Here is a 24,532-nt window from a genome sequence, read left to right on the forward strand (position 1 = left end):
TTTGATAAAAATACAGGTTAATCTTTTAAGTTTTTTAAATTTTAAATAGGTCCTTATTAGTTATTACTCTTTTAGGGACCTATTTGAAACTTAAAAACTTAAAAAAAAAAAATCAAATAGGTGCATTAAAAAAAGAACTTTCTAGATCTTCGTCGTCCGTAAGGGTCGTGGTGGGTGGTGGTGGTTTCAGCCGAACCTGGACAGTTTGTTGCGGATCTGACGTTTTGAATGTTGTAGGTTCTTTCTCTACAGGTTTTTGTCAAACTTCATTTTTGCTTCTGTCGTGTTGAAGGTTTTGTGACTGTTACAGCATCGGATCACCGTCTACTTTGTTCGTTGTTTTGTTTTGTGTTTTTTTGTTTTTTTTTGTTTGCTGTTGATGTACATAGGTTGGATGGGATCATTGGATTTGGCCTTTTTGCGGTGGATGGTTTCGTAAACCCAAGAGGGTCTGGTGTTTGATTCAAAAACTCGAAAGGGTCTGGTTCGTTTAACCCGAAAGGGTCGGTTACTAACGTATTGGACTCATCACTCGATCTGAGTTCTTACGCGTTTGTTTGAAACTATTGTGTTTGGTGGTATAATTTTTTGATTCTCTGATATTCCAGATTTGTTGAGAGCTGCAGGTTTCGAGGGGTTTTGTCTACCTTCACTTTGGTATAGCTCGAAAAAGCTTTTTATGTTTGCTGTTGATCAAGGAGCTGTTGGCACTTAGATTCTGTTACCGTGTTGGCGGTCGATCCATTCGCCATATTTAAACTCTAACTGTTCTCTACAGATTTTCACTTTTCATACCTTTTTGTAACCTGGTTTCGCGCCCGTACGCGGGTTCCCTGGGATGCGTCAGTGATTAGTGAATTTTGTTAGGATAGTTTAGAGTAGATCCATTTGGGCAATTTTATCACATTGTATTCCCGTTTGGGTTATTCCTGGGTCAGGTTTAATGCCCCCCCCCCCCCCCCAGTCTTTGTATTTCTTTCTTTTTATTTAATGGGTTATTCCTGGGTCAGGTTTAATGTCCCCCCAGTCTTTGTATCTCTTTCTTTTTATTTAATATATCTTCTATTTTGCCTAAAAAAATTAAAAAAAAAACTTAAAAACACTTAAAGGACTTATTTAAAACTTAACAAATTTAAAGGATTACTCTGGTATTTTTGTCAAACTTAAGGGATAAAAAAGAGGTATTTTGCCTTACAATTATTAGATATTGATAGAAGGATCAAAATACCTAATATATGTAATTTAAAAGAGCTAACTATCTAACTTTTGTACCTTAAGGGACCAAAGTAGCTAATTTTTGTAACTTAAGGGACAAAAAAGTATTTAAAAATTAAAATGTGTAAATTAGTATTCTCTTCGTCTCAAATTATAAGTCGTTTTAACTATTTTACACAAATTAAAAAATGTAATTAATTTTGTATATAGGAAATAAATTATAAATTATTTTATAAAATTATCCTTCATTAATAATATGCGAAAAATAAATTAAAAAATAAAAAAAATATATGATGAATAGTTAAAGGTTTAATAGAAAAATTACATTAATTCTTCGTTTATATCGTCAGGGGCTCAAGGTCAATCCAAATATAAGGTCCCTAAGACCCTCGCTTTAGGCCTATCAAGAAAATATTATTTTTCTTAAAAATTTTAACAAAAAGTCCTCATATACACACAAAAAGACTCTATATATCAAAACTTATTTTATGTCTCGTTAATTTTTGAAGATTATTGTGCCGACCCTATATATATATATATATATATATATATAGTAAAACTATTTACGTATAGTTTATGACAATATTATTTTCATCCTAAAACAAGCTATATAATTTGGACAAGAAGAGCTTGGTCTATTATTTGGACTTGCTAATTACCTCATGATTTGTGCCTGACACACGGAGGAAGTAAAATCCAGGAAGCATACGCATCTTCTAATCATTTGCCCTTGTGTGCGCCACGTACGTATGTCTTGTTACAAATTAAAAGTGTTTTTCATGGTAGGTTTCATATGTTGGGTAGGTCTTTTTGGGTTTTATGTTGCTACCAAAGACAGAAAAATGTTCATAAAACCGAACGTATGTATTGACCAAAAATAAATCCGAAAGTAAGCACTTGCGAGATTGAAAAATCTCTAATTGTAATTTGTACGTAAAAACTATCTCAATTGATAATATATTGTTAGACATAACACTTTCACTTTTATTCGAATTTGCGAGATAAAAAAATGTGAGTTTTTTTTTATTTCTTCGTTGATGTGTTGCTTGGTATGGATTAGATTGAAACCTATTAATATAGCTATTAATCACATCTGTATTCCATGATTCTTTTAGGGTCTCCTTGAGCTTTGTTTGTGAGTTTGGAGAGGAAGAGAGTGGAGAGGGTTTGGAAAAAAAATAAAGGAGAAAGTGAAAAAAATAAAGGACATTGAGAGGAGTAGCTTTGGGGGGCTTATTTTTCTTGAAAATATAAAACTCTCTTCATTTGGAGGAACTAAAAAATTGTATTGAAGGAGGGTTTTGGAGGGTTTGGGAGGGATTACATTAATTCTTCAAAATTATTATATGTTGTTATAATATTCTTCAAATTAAAAATATATATTAACCATAAACATTAATTTATCACTCTAAAAAAAATATTTTTTCAAAAAATGTGAAAGATTTCTTAATATTTCTCTATATTTGTGTCCCTCAAAGCTCTTCTTTCCCCTCCCCTCCAAACTCTCAAACAAAGCCTTAGGCGTTGTTTGTAAGTTTGGAGGGGAAGAGAGTGAAAGACTTGAGAAAAAAGGAATGAGTAAGTGGAAAAAATAGAGGAAAATGGGAGGGGAGGGCTTTGGGGGTTAACTTTTCTTCATAATACAAAACCCTCCTCATTTGAGGAACTAAAAAATTGTATTGGATGATGGTTTTTGGAGGTTTTGGAGGGTTTATATGAATTTTTCAAATTTAATCTATGTTGATATAATATTTTTAAAATTAAAAATATAGTAATCATATGCACTAATTTATCATTCTTTAAAAAACTACTCTTTTAAAAAATATGAAAAATTTCTCTATTTTTTCTTATATTTTCACCCCTCAAAACCTTTCATTCGCTTCTCCTCCAAACCCACAAACAAAACCTTAGATGTTTCACATTTGCAGTTGATATACTCATGATGAGGACGTCCATTCTACAAAGAATGATTGATTCTAATTTTGTGTAGTAACGTGAGCTTCTAAGCCATGTTAGGTTGAATTTTGTTCTTAACCTATCTTATGATAAATCTACTCACACAAGCTAGAAGACCAATTTGATCAAAATCTAATCATACTAACAATGGGTTTGTTATCTTTAACATATCAAATTAGATATTTTGTCTCAACAATAACCGTTGAGTAAAATAGCCATACACCTCTGTTCGAGTGTTAGAAGTTATATTGTCTATTTAAACGAATCTTTAGTGGCAAATTCTATGGTACACCCAATATATTTGAGTGTACCGGTACACTCACTCTTTAAATTAATAGTTAAATGAGTTGTTTTTTGAAGAAAAATATTGTTTTTTTTATCACTTATAATTATAATAATTAAATCTTATTAAGTGTCAATGAAATAAAATTAATTTTTTTTGAATTTTTATCACTCATGATTGAGAACATTGATTATTTTTTACGATAATATGTAAAAAAATTACTATGATTCTTATAAACAATGAAATGATGTTTTTCTTGCGAAATGATGTTCTATAAAATATAAATATTGAAAAATAGCTATTTTTTACATGAAAAATGATCGTTAATTTATAAAATTATGAAGCGAGAGTACCGGTACACCTCACTTTGTGAGTGTACCGTAGAAGTTCCCGTCTTTAGTTAGACATTCTATCTCTTCCTCGTTCAGTAGTGTTAAAAGAGTGTGTTAAGTGTGTATAAACTTTGTGTAACTAGCATTAGTGATAGTGCAAAAATATACGAAACTACTTAAATATGGCCTCTTTTGTTTGTTGCAAATATACTTAAATATGCTTGAGCAATGCGCCATTGCGATTACCACCTAATTGCATATAATTATAAAATTAATCAACTATTAATTAATTCAAATAGTTAATAAGCTTTATATAAAGGTAAATTGTTTGGAAGAACTCCATTTTAAATCCAATTGAAATAATTATTGGTTAGATTTTATTTTCATTTTTTCCAAGCTAAGGATTAATAAAGTCTAATTCTATAAGGTTTTGTTTGGGAGCTTGGAGGGGATGAGAATGAAGGGCTTTGCGGATAGAAATTTTTAAAGAATTCATATAAATCATTCAAAACCCTCATTCAATACAACTTTTTAGTTTTCCAAATGAGAAGAGTTTTGTAATATAAAAAAAAGTTAACCTCTTGAAACGTCCATTCCAATGTACCCTCATTCCAACGTACTCTTTTCTTTTTTTCCAAAACTCTCCTCTCTCTTTTCCTCCAAACTCGCAAATAAAGCTTAAAAATCAAAATGTTAAGTAAATTTATAGAAAGGTATATGATATATGAGGCGTGCTGCAAAAATGTCACGGGAATGTTCCTCTTTTCCCACAAAACAAAAGAGGAACACGTAGTTAATTCCTTACGATCTCCCCTTGTTTGTGGTAACATGCATGCATTGGATTTTTTTAATTTAAAAATTGGATACAATAATATATAGTCAATACCTAACTCTTAATTTGATATAGTGAAGTTATTCACAGAAAACAAAAAAAGTTACGCAAATGAAACAAAATGTATAATACCTCTTAAGACCTTTTTTAAAACTTTTTTTATTGATAATAGTTTAACTTTAAATTTAATTACTTCTTAAAACTTTTTCTTGAATAAATTTACTTAATTTTAAGGTCAAGTGTGTTATTAAGTAAAAAAAAAAATCAAAAAAGGCACAGTTTTAAAATTTGAACTTCAAATAGTGATGGTCATTGTAATATACCTTATTACATTTTTAATTTAATTAGTATTAACTTATATAATGGAAGATATTTGTTTTCATTTATTAAACTTGTTTATTTCTTGAGGGACATCTTGAAGGATACAAATCAAGATGCAACTTTCAATACTGGATTGTATTAAGCCATATTGAAAAAAAAAAAAAAAAAACTCAATAAATAGTAGCCTTGCTACGTACGTAGGATAAATATTAGATAAATATTAGATAAATATATTTTTTTTTTTGAGAGAAAATATTAGATAAATATTATAAGGTATAAATGTTACTCATTATATTATATATGGTTTGTATAATTAAGATGGATAAGGCAAGCTGCTAAGATTGAGAGAATTTATTAGTTGGATGGAATCAATGTCCTTTGGGGGGTTGGGGGGATGTCGAATATAATATGATAGTTTATTAGAAAATAATGAAACATGTAGAACTAATTAAATTAGTATTTTAAGATAGTAATATGATGGAAGTCTCTTGAGTCAAGGCAAGGATATGACAGATCTGTTGCTAATTGCGTTGGATTAATTTTGTGGGTCGAGTTATCTTGAAAACCATTGTCGACGTACCAACTAGTGTAGCTTTTTTTCACTTCTCTTCCATCTATAGTGTCGACATATTGTGAAGCCACAACAACTCTAAATTATTTGGACAAAATGACCACTTACATCTAATGAACGGCAAACAAATGTGTATAAAAAAGAATTACTTGCGATTACGAATTTACGGCTCAGTCAACACAAATTTACTTATAATTAGTAAATTTGATTGGAAGCAACTTTCTTGACCCACAAGTCTAAAAAGCACACATAACTTTGAAAGTGTATTTAGGACGACATAATTTGTTTAGAAGAGTATTTCAAACACATAAATAATATTATTTTTTTGGGATGTATACATTAGAATAGATGTGTATAAAATTCGACTATGTCTTGCTATCCGTCCCGGTCCCAAAGTAATAAGTCAAGACTAACATCGTATAATATCGGGTTTTGATGATATTTAGGGTTCATTTAGATCACATACAACATATCAAACCCATCATTTTTTTACTTAAAAAAACAAACAATTTGTTGATATCAGGCTGCCACGTCAACATCAAAAATATTGTCATGCCATTGTTATATAATGGAGTTACATCAAAAGCGTAAAGTTGCTAACCTTGCAAACATTTACACACATAAATGACTAATATGAAAGAAAAATAACGTAAAAGACCAATTTCTCTTAATATAAGAAGAGAAGATGTTGTGGAAAATATATTATTACCCTAAGCTGGTTGCTTGCCAAATCACACAATTGAGGGTAAAAGTTGTCTAAAAATTACTTTATTGAACTAAATGACCAAAATTAACTATGATGATGTCATGTAACTACTAAAGGCATTTGGTTTAGTTTATTTGCTCTACAAAAACACTCTTTCACTTACATTGCAACTAGATAAATTACTTTTGCGTCAGCATTTATATCATTTACCAATGCTATTTACCAATGCTGCAAGTTGTACTCTTGGGGGGCAAAAATTCAAATTTCAAAATTCAAATACTCTTTTATATATCATCTAATACTCCTTCACTATTATATCATTCTCCCTTTTTCTTTTTTCACTGGTTTTATGTATACTATTTTTTCTTCTCAATTTTTTCTAACCATTTTTTCATCTCTATTTTGCAGAAAAATCTTGAACACATGAAGATAAATGAAACTTCTTTTATCATCACAAAGGTATGAAGATGATAATAAACTCATTTTTTGGTTGTGCATTGTCTTTAATTTTTTTCCCCTCTTCATATCAAATGTCTATAACATGTTAAATGAAGCTTCTTTTTTTGTAAGATTCTCCATGAAAGCATAAGAAACAATATACATATAAGAGGAAATAAAACAATGAATAAGTGGGAGAAGAAGTGAGTGGACACATTTTATAGCTTTTGCATCTTCTCATCTTCTTATCTTAGATATCTCTACTTCATATATGTTACAAGAATGTTGAATGATCTTCTTGTGTCTCCAGCAAACTATAAAACAAGAAGAAAAGCACATACAAGTTAAAAGAAAAGCAAAGTAAATGATGAGAAAACATGGGTAAGTAAACGATCCTTTCTTTTTTTTTCTTCCATTTCTATTGGATTTTAGTAATACTTGCTGTTTTGAAAAAAATATATATAACTAATTAGTCAAAATAAGAGTTCAAGAAATAAAATAAAATCTACATAAAATACATGTTTGGACACATTTCTACTTTCATTCATAGACATGCTTTCTTGTGTTACAAAATCAAATGCTCAAATATCTATCCTTCAAATGCTAATCTCATTATTTGTTATTGTCATCTTTAACTTCATTTGTTTTAACAGTGGAATTTTTTTTTTCTTAGTAGGAATGTTAAACAATGTTCTATCTCTCCAAGAAACATCAAAGAGGGTAAATAAATGATGAAAAACAGCTAGAAGAGTACTAATATTTCTATGTGGTCATAAATGTATTTTTCAATTTTATGAGTTAAAAAAGTGATGAATTTTAAAGGTAACTCCTTCTGAAAATCTGATTTGAAAAGAAAGAGAGGAGAATGAAATGGTGGATAATATTCAAAAAAAAAATTATATAAGTCGCCGGAGGTGAAATGGGTGTGACTGAAAGGTGGTTGGTGTAATTGGTGGTACACGGTGGAGATGAAAAAGCAAAGGAGGTTAAGTTTTTCTTTTTTGGTGCATAGAGATGAAAAATTATGTTTACTTGGTTAGGTTAAAAAAATAACTATTCATTATTAATAAATAACAATAAATAAAGAGTTGATGTGTATTTTTTTAAGAAAAAGTTGATGGGTCATTGATTTGTGGTTATGACATATCACGTGTGAACAGTTGAGGAATTGATGTGTGATAAAAAAATTATCATAATAAATAATAATAGAAAAAACAGTGGTGATAGGTGTCACTATTTTTTTGTATAATGTTGTGGTAGAAAAAAATTTGAAATTTTTTGTTGCAGATAGATGAACTAGGAGATAAATCCATGTCAATAGTGCCTTGAGGATAATTGAACTCTTTCTGTTTTCTTTTCTTCAAAACACAAGATAAATGGTCTTTTTATGCTAACCTATTTCTAGAGATTCAACAAATGTTACTATATAAAAAAACACTATTTAAGCACTATTTTTAGTTATTATATATTAAAAATAAATGTCCTGCTCACATATTTTTTCTACAGAACAGATATGGAAATAAAAATATTATGTATTCATTACTTTATTTATGTTATGTAAAGGAACAAATGATACATCCGATTTTTATTCATTGTAAAAACAAAATTACACGAGTTTTTGGATCTAGAAAATCATGTTTTTTAAAATCATGTCATACAACTTCTATTACAAAAATCAATTAAGAGAAATGCAAACAGTTAAAAAGCAAATCCATATGGCTGAGATTTTTTTTTTTTTTTTTTTTGCTTAATTTATCAACAAAGTTAATTCATGAGAATGTATCAACACAAACCAATAGCCAGATGAAAGAAAATGCCTCAAAAATCTCTAAAATTGTAGATGAAACTAAATTTCAATTACCTGTGGAACATTTTAGCAAACAAAATTCCCAAATCCAAACCAGATTTGATACTTACATTTTAATGTCTATCTCTTATGTTGTTGCATGCATAAAGTTGAGAAGAAATAGCACCATGTTGTTACTGTGCAAACATTCTGATGCGGTGGTGAAAATTTCAGTACGGTGGTCAACAGAAAAAATGGTCAAAGTTTACAAACAAATAAAAAAAATTACTTGATTTTCAAGATTCCTCCTTTTGTAATTATGATTTGATAGAAGGATAGAGGATGAAGGGAGCATCAAAAATATGCATTTCTTTTGGAAAAAGGAGGCTGGACGGAGGGGTTGGTGGCCAAAAAGAGAGTGGCAGCGGCTAGGGTTTCTACTAGGGGCGGAGAAGACAGAGAGAGGAAGGGAAGCTGAAATGAATGCTGGTTTATGATTTTCTTGGTAATTATATTTGGGTTGTTGGTTTTTATTGGGCCGAAATTTAAACAAGCCCATGCCTGTTATTTATTTTTTCTTATTAAAAATTATTGCATCTCAAGATTTTCTTTTTTGCCAAAAGTTCCCTTCAATTTTTATGGTATACGGGAGATTAATTATTTTTTTCTCCAAGGAACTCAATTAATTATTTAAATATATGTAATTATTTAAATATATGTATTAGGACAAGTTGTAAGTGATATTAATTTTAAAATAAATTTTATACATAGAATAGATTGTCACCGCTAACAATTTAAAATAATTATTATATATGGGATAAGTAGTCACTAATACAAATTTAGTAATAATTATTATGCACAGGACAAGTTGTTTAGTAAAAATTATTATACACGGGACAAATCATCGCTGATACAAATTTTAAAATAATTATCATACACGAGACAAGTCGTCCCTTAAACAAATTTTAAAACAATTATAATTCAAAATAAACAAGTAAATAATTAATATACACGGAAAAATTGTCAATAACTAATTCATCACTCCTAAATGCACGGGATAAATGGATATTATATAAAATTTTGTAAACAACTAAAATGCATGAGAGAAACAGTCACGAAAATTCCAAAAGTAACTCAAATGCATGGTATGAGTTGTAACCGACTAAACTAACTTTGATACACGGGACAAATTGTCATTTATAAAAAATTGATCTAGCAAAAATGTTTATACTATTTAGAATGAAGGAACAAATGTTTATACTTTATTTATGTTATGTAAAGGAACAAATGATACATCCGATTTTTATTCATTGTAAAAACAAAATTACACGAGTTTTTGGATCTAGAAAATCATGTTTTTTAAAATCATGTCATACAACTTCTATTACAAAAATCAATTAAGAGAAATGCAAACAGTTAAAAAGCAAATCCATATGGCTGAGATTTTTTTTTTTTTTTTTTTTGCTTAATTTATCAACAAAGTTAATTCATGAGAATGTATCAACACAAACCAATAGCCAGATGAAAGAAAATGCCTCAAAAATCTCTAAAATTGTAGATGAAACTAAATTTCAATTACCTGTGGAACATTTTAGCAAACAAAATTCCCAAATCCAAACCAGATTTGATACTTACATTTTAATGTCTATCTCTTATGTTGTTGCATGCATAAAGTTGAGAAGAAATAGCACCATGTTGTTACTGTGCAAACATTCTGATGCGGTGGTGAAAATTTCAGTACGGTGGTCAACAGAAAAAATGGTCAAAGTTTACAAACAAATAAAAAAAATTACTTGATTTTCAAGATTCCTCCTTTTGTAATTATGATTTGATAGAAGGATAGAGGATGAAGGGAGCATCAAAAATATGCATTTCTTTTGGAAAAAGGAGGCTGGACGGAGGGGTTGGTGGCCAAAAAGAGAGTGGCAGCGGCTAGGGTTTCTACTAGGGGCGGAGAAGACAGAGAGAGGAAGGGAAGCTGAAATGAATGCTGGTTTATGATTTTCTTGGTAATTATATTTGGGTTGTTGGTTTTTATTGGGCCGAAATTTAAACAAGCCCATGCCTGTTATTTATTTTTTCTTATTAAAAATTATTGCATCTCAAGATTTTCTTTTTTGCCAAAAGTTCCCTTCAATTTTTATGGTATACGGGAGATTAATTATTTTTTTCTCCAAGGAACTCAATTAATTATTTAAATATATGTAATTATTTAAATATATGTATTAGGACAAGTTGTAAGTGATATTAATTTTAAAATAAATTTTATACATAGAATAGATTGTCACCGCTAACAATTTAAAATAATTATTATATATGGGATAAGTAGTCACTAATACAAATTTAGTAATAATTATTATGCACAGGACAAGTTGTTTAGTAAAAATTATTATACACGGGACAAATCATCGCTGATACAAATTTTAAAATAATTATCATACACGAGACAAGTCGTCCCTTAAACAAATTTTAAAACAATTATAATTCAAAATAAACAAGTAAATAATTAATATACACGGAAAAATTGTCAATAACTAATTCATCACTCCTAAATGCACGGGATAAATGGATATTATATAAAATTTTGTAAACAACTAAAATGCATGAGAGAAACAGTCACGAAAATTCCAAAAGTAACTCAAATGCATGGTATGAGTTGTAACCGACTAAACTAACTTTGATACACGGGACAAATTGTCATTTATAAAAAATTGATCTAGCAAAAATGTTTATACTATTTAGAATATCACATCACTTTAATTCTACAATTATATTGAACTCTCATCAACTAAAATTAAAGAGATAAGTGAGCATTGTCTAAAATTTCGTAAATATATAAAATGCATGGGAGAAGTGGGCAATGACTAAAAATTCAGAATTAACTCAAATGTACAAGATAAATTGACACCGACTAAATTAACTTTGATATCTGGGACAAGTTGTAATTTATAAAAAAAATTCTTCCTGATAAAACGTTTATACTATCTAGAATATCACCTCGCTTCAATTCTACAATGACATTGAATTGTCATCTTCTAAAATGCACGAGATAAGTGAGATTGTCTAAAATATCGTAAATAAAAAAATGCACGGGAGAAGCGGGCATTGACATAAGTAACTCAAATGTACAGGATAAGTTGTCACTGACAAAAATAACTTTGGTACACGGGAGAAGTTGATATTTATAAAAAATTGTTCTTGCGAAAACGTTTTACTATTTAGAATATCACATCACTTTAATTCTACAATTATATTGAACTCTCATCAACTAATATGCACGGGACAAATGGACATTGTCTAAAATTTCGTAAATATATAAAATGCATAGGAGAAGTGTGCATTGACTAAAATTTTAGAATTAACTCAAATGTACAAGATAAGTTGACACTGACTAAATTAACTTTGATTCACATGACAAGTTGTCATTTATTAAAATCAATTCTTGATAAAACGTTTATACTATTTAGAATATCACATCATTTTAACTTTATAATTATATCGAATCCTCATCAACTAAAATGCACGGGATAAATGGACATTGTCTATAATATCTTGAATAAATAAAATGCATGAGAGAAGCGAGCATTGATTCAAATATCAGAAGTAACTCAAATGCACGTGATAAGTTATCTCTGACTAAAAAATTGTTCCTGATAAAACGTGTATACTATTTAGAATATTACATCAATTTAATTCTACAATTATATTGAACTCTCCTGATAAAATGCACATGATAAATGGATGTTGTCTAAAATATTGTAAATAAATAAAATGCATGGGAGAAGCGAGCATTGAGTAAAATTTCAGATCCAGAAATTGTAGATCTAAATGCACGAGATGAGTTGTTATTTGACTAAACTAACTATGATACACGAGAGAAGTTGTTATGGTGGAAATACTTTGAACAAACCAAACTGGTTAAGTATTCTTGACTTCTACATTTTCAACTTTTCGTTTATAACTTTTGTTATACCTATGATAATTATTTATAATATATTAACTTCGTCTAATATATGATTTTCTTATGCAGAAATTATCATGTGAATTTGCAAATTTTCTAAATACGACAACCTAATTCTATTTGGAGACATTGAAGAAAATCAAACTTTGAACATCATTGTCAATAAAGATCGCAAATTAACTACACAAATTTGACCTAAGTGGAATAATTTCGTCCAAACTAATGAATTCCGACCAGGATGTGCTGTCAGATTTAATTTTTCGATCAATAATTGTTATGTTTGTCATGTATTTCATGTAAAATAGGACTATGCGGGTTATTTTATATTAGTCTATTTATGACTATATATTCATAAGATTGTACCAAAGCATTAGCATTACCTGTCAATTCTATTTTCTACATTATATTCGAAATTAACTATTTTCTACTTATTCCTAGAAGTATAAATTATATAATCAATGCAATTTAGTTTATTATGACATCCAACATATAATACACAAATAATTGGACAACACATAAATTATTCACATAAATAAATAATTAATTTACACAATAACTCTTATATAAATTAATGATTTTTTACAAATAACAAACGTTTACTGTACCCGTGCGTCAGCACGGGTTTGTTACTAGTGTATTACAATATTTAAACTTAAAGGATCATGGAGATGTAATTTGACTTTTTGAAATGTTATTAACTTAATAAATACTCAATTTTGTAACCTGGCACTTCAAAAAATATTAGAGAGATAATGCTTCCATGGGTGCATATTAAGCATGGTAATAGGTAGATAGGTTTAACACTCACAATTGTGGATTCCCTAATACTTTACGTCACAATTTTTTACTTGACTTTTTTTAACCAAAAAATATATCATTGACTTTTTTGTTAAGAAAATATACTTTATATTAGCAAAAATGTGGCTCAATACAATCCTCTATGAAGGTAAAAGAATATTCCCTCCGTCCTTAATTATAAGAAAATTTGACTTTTTTGGTTCATTCAATTATTGATGTATGTGGTTCATATTATGGACCACATACATCATTAATTGAATGAACCAAAAAAGTCAAATTTGTTTATAATTTGGGACGGAGGGAGTATATCTCAAACGTAGGTTTACATCCTACTCTTTGTATGTTTGCCCTAATTATATTTATGGCACGTATAAAGATTCAAAGTCCTTCCATTAAAAATATGGTTTTAGTCGGTGGCATTCAACATGAATAACTCTATCTATCTTTTATTAATGGATAATGTAATTGCCACCATTCCAATAAAACAATAAATCTTCTTGACCAAAAAAAAAACACAGTAAAAAGTTATGCTCAATCAGCATCATGTAATTCACGAGTAATTTTAGATAACGCTAGCTTAAGCATTATTATCTAAGTTATATCATATATCTGAAAAATTCTCACTAGAACAATAACAAGATGATACATTTTCTCCTTAACAAAAAAACTAGATGATACTACATTATTATCTAAGTAATTTCATGCATGCTTATTAAGAAAGCATTATTTTGATGTTTCTTCTAGATAACATATGATTAAGCAAGTATCATCTAAAGATCATTTAGATATAATACGTATTCAAAGAGTAATAGAAGATCACTTAAGTAACATATGCTTGAGAAAGCGTTACCCAGGTAAATTTACATCTTATATTTTATAATTTATCTGCTTTTCTTTTATATATTATATGAGAAATGTTAACTTGTGCCCTTAAGGCACAAGATAAGGAACCCAACATAGTAGCTTTTTGTTGAAATGTGTGCATTCAATTTAATTTTTGAATTTATAATAAATAGAATGCACAAAATTTGAGGAAATATTTATACTTTTAGGTTCCTTATCTTGTGCCCTTAGGGCACAAGTTAACATGACCCATATTATATATAATATATAATTCAAAATATCAAACTAGAAAAAGAAAAGTGCATAACACGTGGTTGTTATGAGAGTTTTTTTTATTAAATTTGAGACGCATGTGTGAAATTGTTCTGCAAGTCAACCTTATATAGTGTTGCTGGCTGAGATAAATGTGTGATTGCATCCTAGGTCATTATGCACTTCTAGTGCTACTTGTAAATAGTTTTAACTCATTCTTTACTCATCTCTAAAAAAAACTCATTCTTTAGTCATATTATTTTTCATTGTTTTCTTATGCAATTTGCTAATTTCATAATTTCCTTTTTAACTCCTTGATATTTTTTTTTTGAATGGCTAACTCGTTCTCTACTCACATTATTCTTCATTGTTTTCTTATGCAATTTGCTAATACTTCGAAGCAACAATATTATCATTCAAAATTTCGTTTTCTTGATGAATTATTTGTTACCAAATTAATCAAGGACAGCATATATAATGCATGTTTAGAAAAAGGTGTAAATAAAGTTGGACGAGTTATTGACTTAATCATGATCGATTTGATACTTTATCTGAATTATTGATTGACTTTTTGAGGTACATTATATCCATAGAATCGGAATAACTAGATAAATCAGAGTCAAACATAGCACAAGAACATAAATTTAGGAGACATTGGATCAGACATGGATAATTGACTAGCAATCAGCATGATGCCACAAATATTTTCTTGGTGAATAGGGCTCTCTCACGTCTACTGCATTATTTAAGGAAAATAATTGAATCATGGTATGATGAGTTGAAGCACTAAGTCCTCTCCACTAGAATAATTCTTACATGGAGAAACTATGCTCTCCATCACCAATAGTAACACACGCACCGGAAACTATTGTATAATTAATAAAGGAAAATGTTAATGAGTGTTCTTATGACAATGCCACTTTTTAAAAGCTTAAGTAGTAAGATTTTAGGGTAAATGACACATTCCTTGAGGTTAATGTAAATACAATCCCACTATTTTTTCAAAAATCATTCACTTCCCCTGCCGTTAAATCATCCAACTTCCGTTAGAGAAAATTAAAACACGTTGTTCTAGAAACTTTATTGTTTTTCTTCAATTGGAATAACCACCTTATTAAGATGAGGATGTGAATTAGCAAACTCTTGAGTGTATGGAGCCAGATTATCAAAATCAATCCCAATTTTTTATTAAAGAAAAAAATCATCAAAATCTTCTTTAACCTTTTTTTTTCTTTCAGTAAATGACATGAAGTTGCCCCTACAACAATTTTCGTGTATTTCTCATCCATCCTCTCAATTCAATCACATGAAACAACTGAATCGGCAGCACCATTCATATCACTTACACGAGATCAAATTGCTAACGGATTTGGAGTATAATGTTTTGTGGAGATATCGGTAATTTTGAATAAAAGGATATTCAAATAAAAAACGTTTTGAATGTTTGTAATAAATGTGTTATCTTTTTTTGGGGGTGGCGGGGGTTTAAACTCAGACCTTGCATATTTTATGCATTGTCCATACTAACTGAGCTAAGCTCACGAGAACTAATAAATGTGTTATCTACTCGTATTAAATGTGTTATCTACTCATATTTCGATTTAACAATGGAAGTTTGTACTCGTTAAATGTTAATGAAAAACTCTCTTTAAAAAAAAAAGTTAACGGAAAAATTAACGGTGTTAGAAGAGAATGAATATGTTTGTCTATTTGATGAAAACCTAAGGGAGGTTGATGTAAGTTTTAAAACTGGAGGGTGTCAGTGTGATTTTAATAAACGTTAAAGGAGGTGGATGTAATTTTCCCAAGATTTTATAAAAATATGTGTATTTAATGCATTGAATATTGAGATGTTTAACTTTTTAAATAAATTCCTTCAAAAAAAAAAAAAACTTTTTAAATAAATGAAATGGAATAACTTCTTTATTTAGTATCTTTAAAATGTGCACCAGATACTCGTTAGCATTTCCCTTAATAAATTTGGATATAATTTGATTTTTATTTCCTATTCATCATTGAATATCATTGAATATATATTTTTCCTATTCCATCATTTATGTTAAATTTCATACGATTTATGTTAGATTTTTTTTTCATATTATGTTAAATTTATGTTAAACAACATTCATACAATTTAAACAACACCAACTAGCATACTCGTATGTTAAATTCCATCTTTATATATAGTATATATTTCAAAAGTGTGTCAATGTCGATGAGTATTCTTCATTTATTTTTTTGACCGATGTATTCTTCATTTAAATAAGTTTATATTGACAAAATTCCATTTATTTATTTTTTATGATGCATATATATCGGTGTTAAGGAAACACACAAGATGTCATGCCGTCAAAAGTAATTTGGTCTAAATTGGTTAAAATGTATATGTGGGATTATTACGTGCAAAGAGGTAAGCTTTAGGGGTCAAAATTATTCATTTTAAACTGAGGGGTTAAAATCACACGAACCAAAAGTACAATTAAATAATATATTTTAAAATTATAAAATGATGTATAATTTTATGTATGTGTACTCAAATTCAAATTTTTTTTTTTTTGGAGCTGTGACCATCAAAGTTGTTCCAAACACCCTGATAGGACTTTCTTATCCTATCCTTCCCTGTCTTAAATTCGTTTTCCAAAAGAGATGTTTTTATAGGAAAACAATTGTAGCATGTAGGGGATTCGTATAAAACAAAATTTCTGTTCAGCCTTTATTCATTAGCAAGCCCATATAAGCCTGTGTAAGGTTAGCAAGCCTTTGCTTATAAAAAAAAAGTGAGATTTTCTTTTCTCACCGTCCTGACTTCTCATGCATCCTGTAATTTTCGTATTATAGAATTCAAACAGTGTAAAATTAAGTTAAAAATACCCTCCAACACTCTACAATATTTTAAATTTTATAATCTGAATCAGGTGAGAAGGGTGTTAAAAGAAACTCAAAAAAGGTTAACAAGTCTTTGTCTCATTATGAATGGACACGAGAAACCGCTGATCTCCACAGAGCCCATAGCAATTAAAAGGTAGGCAAAAATTTACCTTGTATACGTAAATCTATACTTTCACCCCTACAGACTATTAAAAATGATAATTTTACATTTAACTAATTTACATTTTTATTTTTCAATCTCGCTTTCATCCACATGAGTTTTCTGATACGTAAAAGTTTTCTGATATAAATTTTTTGTCCAGAAAACTTCATTTCAATCATTATGCTTTGAAAAAAATAATTAAAAAATAAAATACAAAACAAATCGAAAATAAGTTTTTTAGAAATATTTTATAAATCGAAAACTTTATATAAGTTGTATGGGAGAACATACAAATCGAAAAACTTTAGAAAAATTATGCAAAACCAAAAACTTTATATACATTTTCTGGAAAAATTGTTCACATTGAAATAGTTAAAATAAGTTTTCCGGAAACAATTGTGTATCAGAAAACTTTGAACAAACAATAATACAAGTTACCCCTTTGTGTTTGGAAGGATGTGTTATTAATGAAACTTCTACATGTATTTTTTTAATTGTCATGTATCTTGTAAGTTATGGTCGGACGTTTTATCTTGACTAGATATTAGTTGTGTTTTATCGAAAACGATTATAGTCATGTAACTCAATAGGTTTGGTTTCTCATGAAAAAAAAGTGAAGGACTTCCTTCATTGATATGGTTGGCTTGTCTATGGATTATTTGAAAGTGGCGTAATCAAGTCAATTTTGATAGTCAAGAGTCTTAAAGGTCATTTTGTTATTGTGGTGAAATTTTTGATTTGGACTTGGATTAAAATCAAAACCAAGGGTTTCTCTTACGGTCACTGAAGTATTCAAACACTTCGATGCTTCGGTGCGACTACTCTTGGTAGCTGATTATTCTTTTCTCGTTGTGATGGTATTGTTGTAATGTTTTGGTGCTTTTATATGTTGACTTTTATATTCATTTAATCTTAGAACTTCTTGTGCTTTGGTTGTTCATCTTAATATATTTCTATTTTGGACTCTTAAAAAAATTCATAAAACTTTGAAAAAGTTTTCCGTTTGTATTTGAACATACACTCTTTCACTGAGTGAATCATCAACTTCGTCCTTGAATTTGCAAAGACCAATCAAATTCGTCCCCCAATTTATCGAAATATCAAATTAGTCCCTGAATTTAACAGACGTCCATCAAATTCATCCCTCCGTCCAATCTCTCCGTTAGTGATGTTGAGGTGTCGTCCTGCATGATGTGTTGTGTTGTACATGTGTCATCCGGTCAGCCAAGCGTACAAGGATAATTTTGATGGAAACACAACAAAATTCAGTTTTAAATTTTCACTTTCAATTTTTTCTATTTTTCCAATTTTACCCCTATTTTAAGGATCAATTTGATAGTAAGTGTAATAATTTAGGTTCAATTTTACCCTTCTTTTAAGGATCAATTTGATTGAAACTTTTAGAAATTTAGGGACTGATTTGATCTATTTTATTGCAGGGAGTAAGTACAAGGACATATGGCATGGGAGGACCAGTTATTTCAATTGAGAGGTCTAAGCAAACAGGAGTGAGGGGTTCTGCTCCACCACATCCAACTGCTCCTAGAACTGTTAGAGTACCATATCTAAGTTATGGGTTATCCTCTAAGTTATGGGTTATCCGGTTCTACTCAACCATAATTCATGGAGTTTATCCCAACCCCAGAATTTCCAAAGAAGTGATGTTTGTTGCCTGTTTAAATTATGCTTTTGGAAATGTAATATTAGACTTGTTTAAATTATGCCCCCTATAGTTGGGTTTCTTTTTGACTATGTAAACATGGAATGTATGACTTATGACTTGTTAATGCCCTATAGTTGGGTTGTTTTTTTGCCTATGACTTATGACTTGATGGTATTTTCAAGGATCAAATTGTGTCTATTTAACTTTGTTACTTTGTTCTGAACATATATGCATCAAGGATCACGTTGACATTTGTTTAAATAATTCAAGGACTTATTTGATGGTATTTTCATATAATGTAGGGATCGATTTGATACTTAGATAAATAATTCATGGACTAATTTGATGGTAATATTATGAAAGAGAGGTTACATTCATTCGTCTTCAACCTCTTTTCAATAGAACATTACACACACCTAGTAAAATACAGTAGCATGATAAAGGAAAAATTCTTTTCTTACAGCACAAATTATGGGACACCAACATTCAAGCACTTTCACATCGCCATTAAACATAGAGCTTGAAGATGAAGATCGACTTTGATAACTGTTTTTGCCCTTATGTCCACCACCCATCATTTCAAATTCAATCTGAACAATTTTGCTTGAAGAAATTTTGGGAATTTTGGATTCAATCAAAACAAATTAGGTTTTGAAGTTTTTAGAATTGGGGAAGAACATTGTCATCAAATAATGGGATTTTTTTTTGGGGATTTTGGACTATAGATTACAGATTGTAAAAATAGGGTTCCAATTTTATATATTTGAAGAAGAAAGAGCCGTTGTATAACGACCATGAACATGCCAAGGATTTTCTGCAAATTAATCAATTTCGTTCTTGGCAATTTTGTCACTTTCAGTCAAATTATTTCGATCACTATTATAAGCAAAACTTTGCATTTTAGATTCATTCAATTAATGATATATATAGTCTTAATTATAGACTATACATCATTTAATGAATGTATTTAAAATGTTAATTTTTGCTTATAATAATGACCGGAGGGTGTATGCATGTTTCATTTTTACAAAATAAAAAAAAAAGTTATATGTTTCATACTAAATATTTGACAAAAATTATATGCATAAATAAGTGTTATACGAATTAAGAAAAGTTTTATACGAAGTGTTTGTTATACGAATTAAGAATAATAAATCGGGCAATTGATTATCTAAAATGAAGATACAGACATCCCAACTAGTAATTTGGAGCCAGAGAAAATTCTTAATTTAGTTGCTCAAATCAGACACTTGTATGTATCAACTTAATCATTTATTTTGTAACACTATGACTTATTAAAGTATCGATCAAGTTCACCACAAAAAAAGTATCGATCAAGTTGTAACAAAAAAAATATATTGATCAAGTATTCAATATCACTTGGATGGTGAGATAGTAGGAGTCTAGGAGACATCTTTCAATTCTATCGGGAGTCTTTGATTTGAATTCAGCATTAAAAATACAATAAGATTCAATTTTTTAAATGAGAATTTTTTCGTAGAAGATATCCAATACATCGAACGTTAAAACACAATGTTTTTTAATTGAAAATCAATTGAACTTTTTGTTTCATTCGATAATTGATTGATTTGTGTTTTGAAAAAAGATATTTCAACAATAAAAACATGGACATCTTATAGAGTTATAGTGTTCTTTTGTATTTTGGTATATTTTTAAGGATTAAATATGTTTTTAGTCCCTATAAATATGTCAACTTTTCGTTTTAGTCCCTCTAATATTTTCCTTCGACTTTTAGTCCCTATAAAATTTTCAATCACTACTTTTGGTCCCTATTTTTAATTTAATTTTTGTATTTTTTAATGAAATTGTGCAGAAATGTGTAAAGTATTCTAAAAAAATTTACTTAAAAAAATTAGAATTTTTTAACAAAACACAAATTAAATATGAATTTTTAACAGTAAAAAAATATAAAAATTCATATTAAATTCATGTTTTGTTAAAAAATTCTGAATTTTTTTTGGAGTGATTCTTATAATATTTTGAATTTTTCTGAAAATTTTTATTAAATAATATGAATTCTACATACGAGTTTACTTTAAAAGAGGGACCAAAAGTGAAGATTGAAAATTTTATAGGTACTAAGAGTCGAAGGAAAATTTTAGAGGGACTAAAACGAAAAGTTGACATATTTATAGGGACCAAAAACATATTTAACCCTATTTTTAAAGAGGATTGTTATTTGAACAACTATTTGGTGGACAACTTATGAGACAACCATAATTTACAAAGAAAAAGTAGGTATTGACACGAAAATCAAAGCAATAGAGAGATAAAGTAAAAATAATGTGAGTATGAGATAGAAAGTTGTCACAAAAGTTGTCAAAAAATAGATGTTCAAGTATCATTTCTCATTTTTAAAATCCGAGTAAGTTGTATGAAATGAAAATGTACGTGAGTTTTTTGGACTTCTTTTAATCAAAATGAATGTGTAAGCTGTAAAGGCAAAAGTTACCAACAAAAAAAAAAAACTGTAAAGGCAACAAACAAAGACATTTGTAACATTAATGATATTTCTTCACCATCATTTATCATCTGCAACACTTAAAAATTATTATTAAATAAAAAAGAAAGACTCAAAGACATTCGTGAGACTCCACCAAAATCTAAGTTAGAATGACTAAAATAACTCAGCCTTGTTAAAAACATTGTCAGAAACACACATGGATAAAATCTGTCAAGATAAAAGAGTACAAAACAAACAACAATAGAATCAAGTTGAATTTGTTATTATCTCTGTCCCAAATTATAAGTTGTTTTGAAAGAAAAAAATTTGTCTCAAATTATAAATCGTTTTACAATACAAATAAAACATTAATGTTACTTTTTCTATTATATCTTTAACTATTTATTATTCATTCTTATTTCAATTCATTAATTTATATTTCACAAGTCATTATTGAAGGATAGTTTTGTAAAATAATTCATAATTTCTCTTTCACATATAAAATTAATTGCATTTCTTAATTTGTCTGAACCGACCAAAACTACTTATAATTTGTAACAAAGAGTATACGATTTAAAGAATCTAAAATGCACAATAGAATGAAATCCATCCAAATGAGACCATTATGTTGAAGGCCAATTGAAACAATTTTGTCTGAACTTTGATTGTCGTCTCTTGAAATATAAGAACCGTAAAAATACATGTTTCTTGTTAACTTTATACAATTGCACCATCTATTTGGTAGGCATCAAAGAATAATATTAGAATTTCTGAAAGTTACAATAACAAGCTCAGAGCCAACCATTAACCAAAATCTACTTCAATTCTTCATATAAGCTATCACAATAACATTCATCGGTCCATGGGGTTCAATTTGAAAGGATGTACAGTGCTATGCAGATTGACCGCAAAACTACATAAATGATTTGCATTCTTATCTAGAGCTATCAAAATGGGCCGGGCCGTAAGGGCCGACCTGAAAGCCCGAATAAAATGTAGGGTCTGGGCCGAATAATCGCAGCCTGAATTTTTTCAGGGCTTTTTAGCCTGGCCCGAAAAAGCCCGTAACCCGTTAGGGCTAGCCCATTCGGGCTACGGGCAGCCCGCCAAAAAATACAAGTGGATTTTTTTTGTGTGGTCTTTTTGCAACGGAAACTTGATGAAAGTCTCAAGTCTCATAAATTTTTCAATTCTCAAGTTCCATTTTATGAATTGCATGTTTCAACAATCTCTCTACACTTTCTTTCTAGTTTCCATCAATTCTTTTCAGCTAAATAAACATAGCAACTTGTAGTTGTGGGTGAACAATTTGAAAATAATTATAGTTTTAGTCATTTCTAACATTTACCAGTGCCATCAGAAATTGAAAAAAAAGCATGAACCGATTTCTGCTTCTAGTTGCAGTCCTTAAAGAATGAAAAAAAAAAGATACGTGCGGGCTGGCCCGTTAGCCCGGGAGCCCGTATAGGGCCGGGCCCATATTTAAATCGGGCTTTTTAGCCCGGCCCTAAAAAGCCCGTTGCCCGATCGGGCCGGGCCGCCCGTTTTGACAGCTCTATTCTTATCCATGAAGTTGTAGGGTTGGGGCAACCCTGAGCAGAATCATCAATATTACGTTTGACCAAGTTAAGGATTGGGGGAAGCTACCATAACTCGCCCCCACTAAATAAGTAATCAAAAAAATTCTAAATAATTATATTAATAATAAACTAAAAATCAGGACGTTACAACTCTCCTTCACTTAAAAAATTTTCATTCTAAAAAATTTCCTGAAGGAAAAACAACTCCGGATACGATCCATTCATCCGATCCTCTAACTCTCAAGTTATGCTCTCTTCGGTAGGTCCTCCCCAAATCACCTTCACCAATACAATATCTTTTCCTCTCAACCGCTTAACTTCTCGTTCTTCAATCCTCAATGACACAGTCTCAACAGTTAAGTTATCCCTTACTTGCAAATCATCCACCTGAATCACATGTGACGAGTAGTAAACATAATTCCGAAGTTGTGACACATGAAACACACTATGAAGATTTGACAATGATAGCGGTAACCCAATCCGATAAGCCACTTCTCCTACCCTCTATATAATCTAATACAAACCAATAAACCGCGGTGTCAACTTCTTGGACTTCAACGCACGACCAACACCTGTCTCCGGGTTAACTCTCAAGAACACATGATCTCAAACCTAAAACTCAATACCTTCATCCGCTTATTATGGTAACTCTTCTACCTACTCTGCGATGTTTTCATCTTAACCTTAGTAGCCTGCCTAACAACTTCCAGTCCAATCATAGCACTCTCTCCCAACTCATACGAACACAACAGTGTTATGCATCTCCTTCCACACAACGCTTCAAAAGTTAAGGATTGGTGGTAAGGGGCTACATAAATTATTTAGCATTAGGCACATGAGCCTGGACAAATAAAACTCTTAAAATCCCAAATTTCTACATGTTGGAATAAGAATGCGCTTTGGTATGATTCCAAATTAAAGAAGTGTAAGAGCACACCAAGTTAGCAGTAGTCGTCCAATTAACATTCACACCATCAAATTTTTGCATGTTAAAATAAGAATGTGCTTTGGTATGGTTACAAAATCAAATAATATTGACAATGACTACACTAACCACTACTTTTACATTGTGGCTGCCACATACAAAGTCTAAATTTAATGTTCAAATAAAACAGCTTTGTTGTCACGCCCTTCTTTCTTATTATAATCGTATAATTGGAAATTTGTCTACTTAAACTTGGATACATGATTGATCATCTAACCATCACTCTTTAACTGAGAATCAACCAGACAACAATGTGTAGTATGCTGTATGCATGAATTCTCAGCTAAAAGAATATTTTTTAAATTAAAATAGAATATGGAAAAGATACAATATCACGCATATGATGTGGTGGGAGCACCTTATAATATTTTTGTCTTAAACAAGTTTCATTGCTATCTATTCATTTATTTATCATTGTCACACGCTTTAGCTCTTTCGATTGGGACCCACCCCACCCTCTCTCATCATTTTTGAATTCACACGTCCCTTTTACGTCTACTCTAATTCTTGGCGCT

The 24,532-nt window shown here is 29.8% G+C and overlaps 2 long non-coding RNA genes across 2 annotated transcripts; one reads left to right on the forward strand and one right to left on the reverse strand.

The window, feature by feature from the left end:
• Positions 1-6,042: 6,042 nt before the first annotated feature.
• On the forward strand, positions 6,043-9,044 carry LOC146910107 (uncharacterized). The gene is made up of 3 exons (XR_015019334.1): positions 6,043-6,675; positions 6,965-7,035; positions 7,328-9,044. It is a non-coding gene; the product is annotated as an uncharacterized LOC146910107 (long non-coding RNA).
• On the reverse strand, positions 6,647-8,712 carry LOC146910108 (uncharacterized). The gene is made up of 2 exons (XR_015019333.1): positions 8,572-8,712; positions 6,647-6,968 (listed from the first exon to the last, which is right to left on the reverse strand). It is a non-coding gene; the product is annotated as an uncharacterized LOC146910108 (long non-coding RNA).
• Positions 9,045-24,532: the final 15,488 nt, after the last annotated feature.

This window comes from Medicago sativa, chromosome 7 (genome assembly GCF_051527215.1).
Source record: "Medicago sativa cultivar Bolivia chromosome 7, Bolivia_mono, whole genome shotgun sequence".
NCBI lineage: Eukaryota > Viridiplantae > Streptophyta > Magnoliopsida > Fabales > Fabaceae > Medicago > Medicago sativa.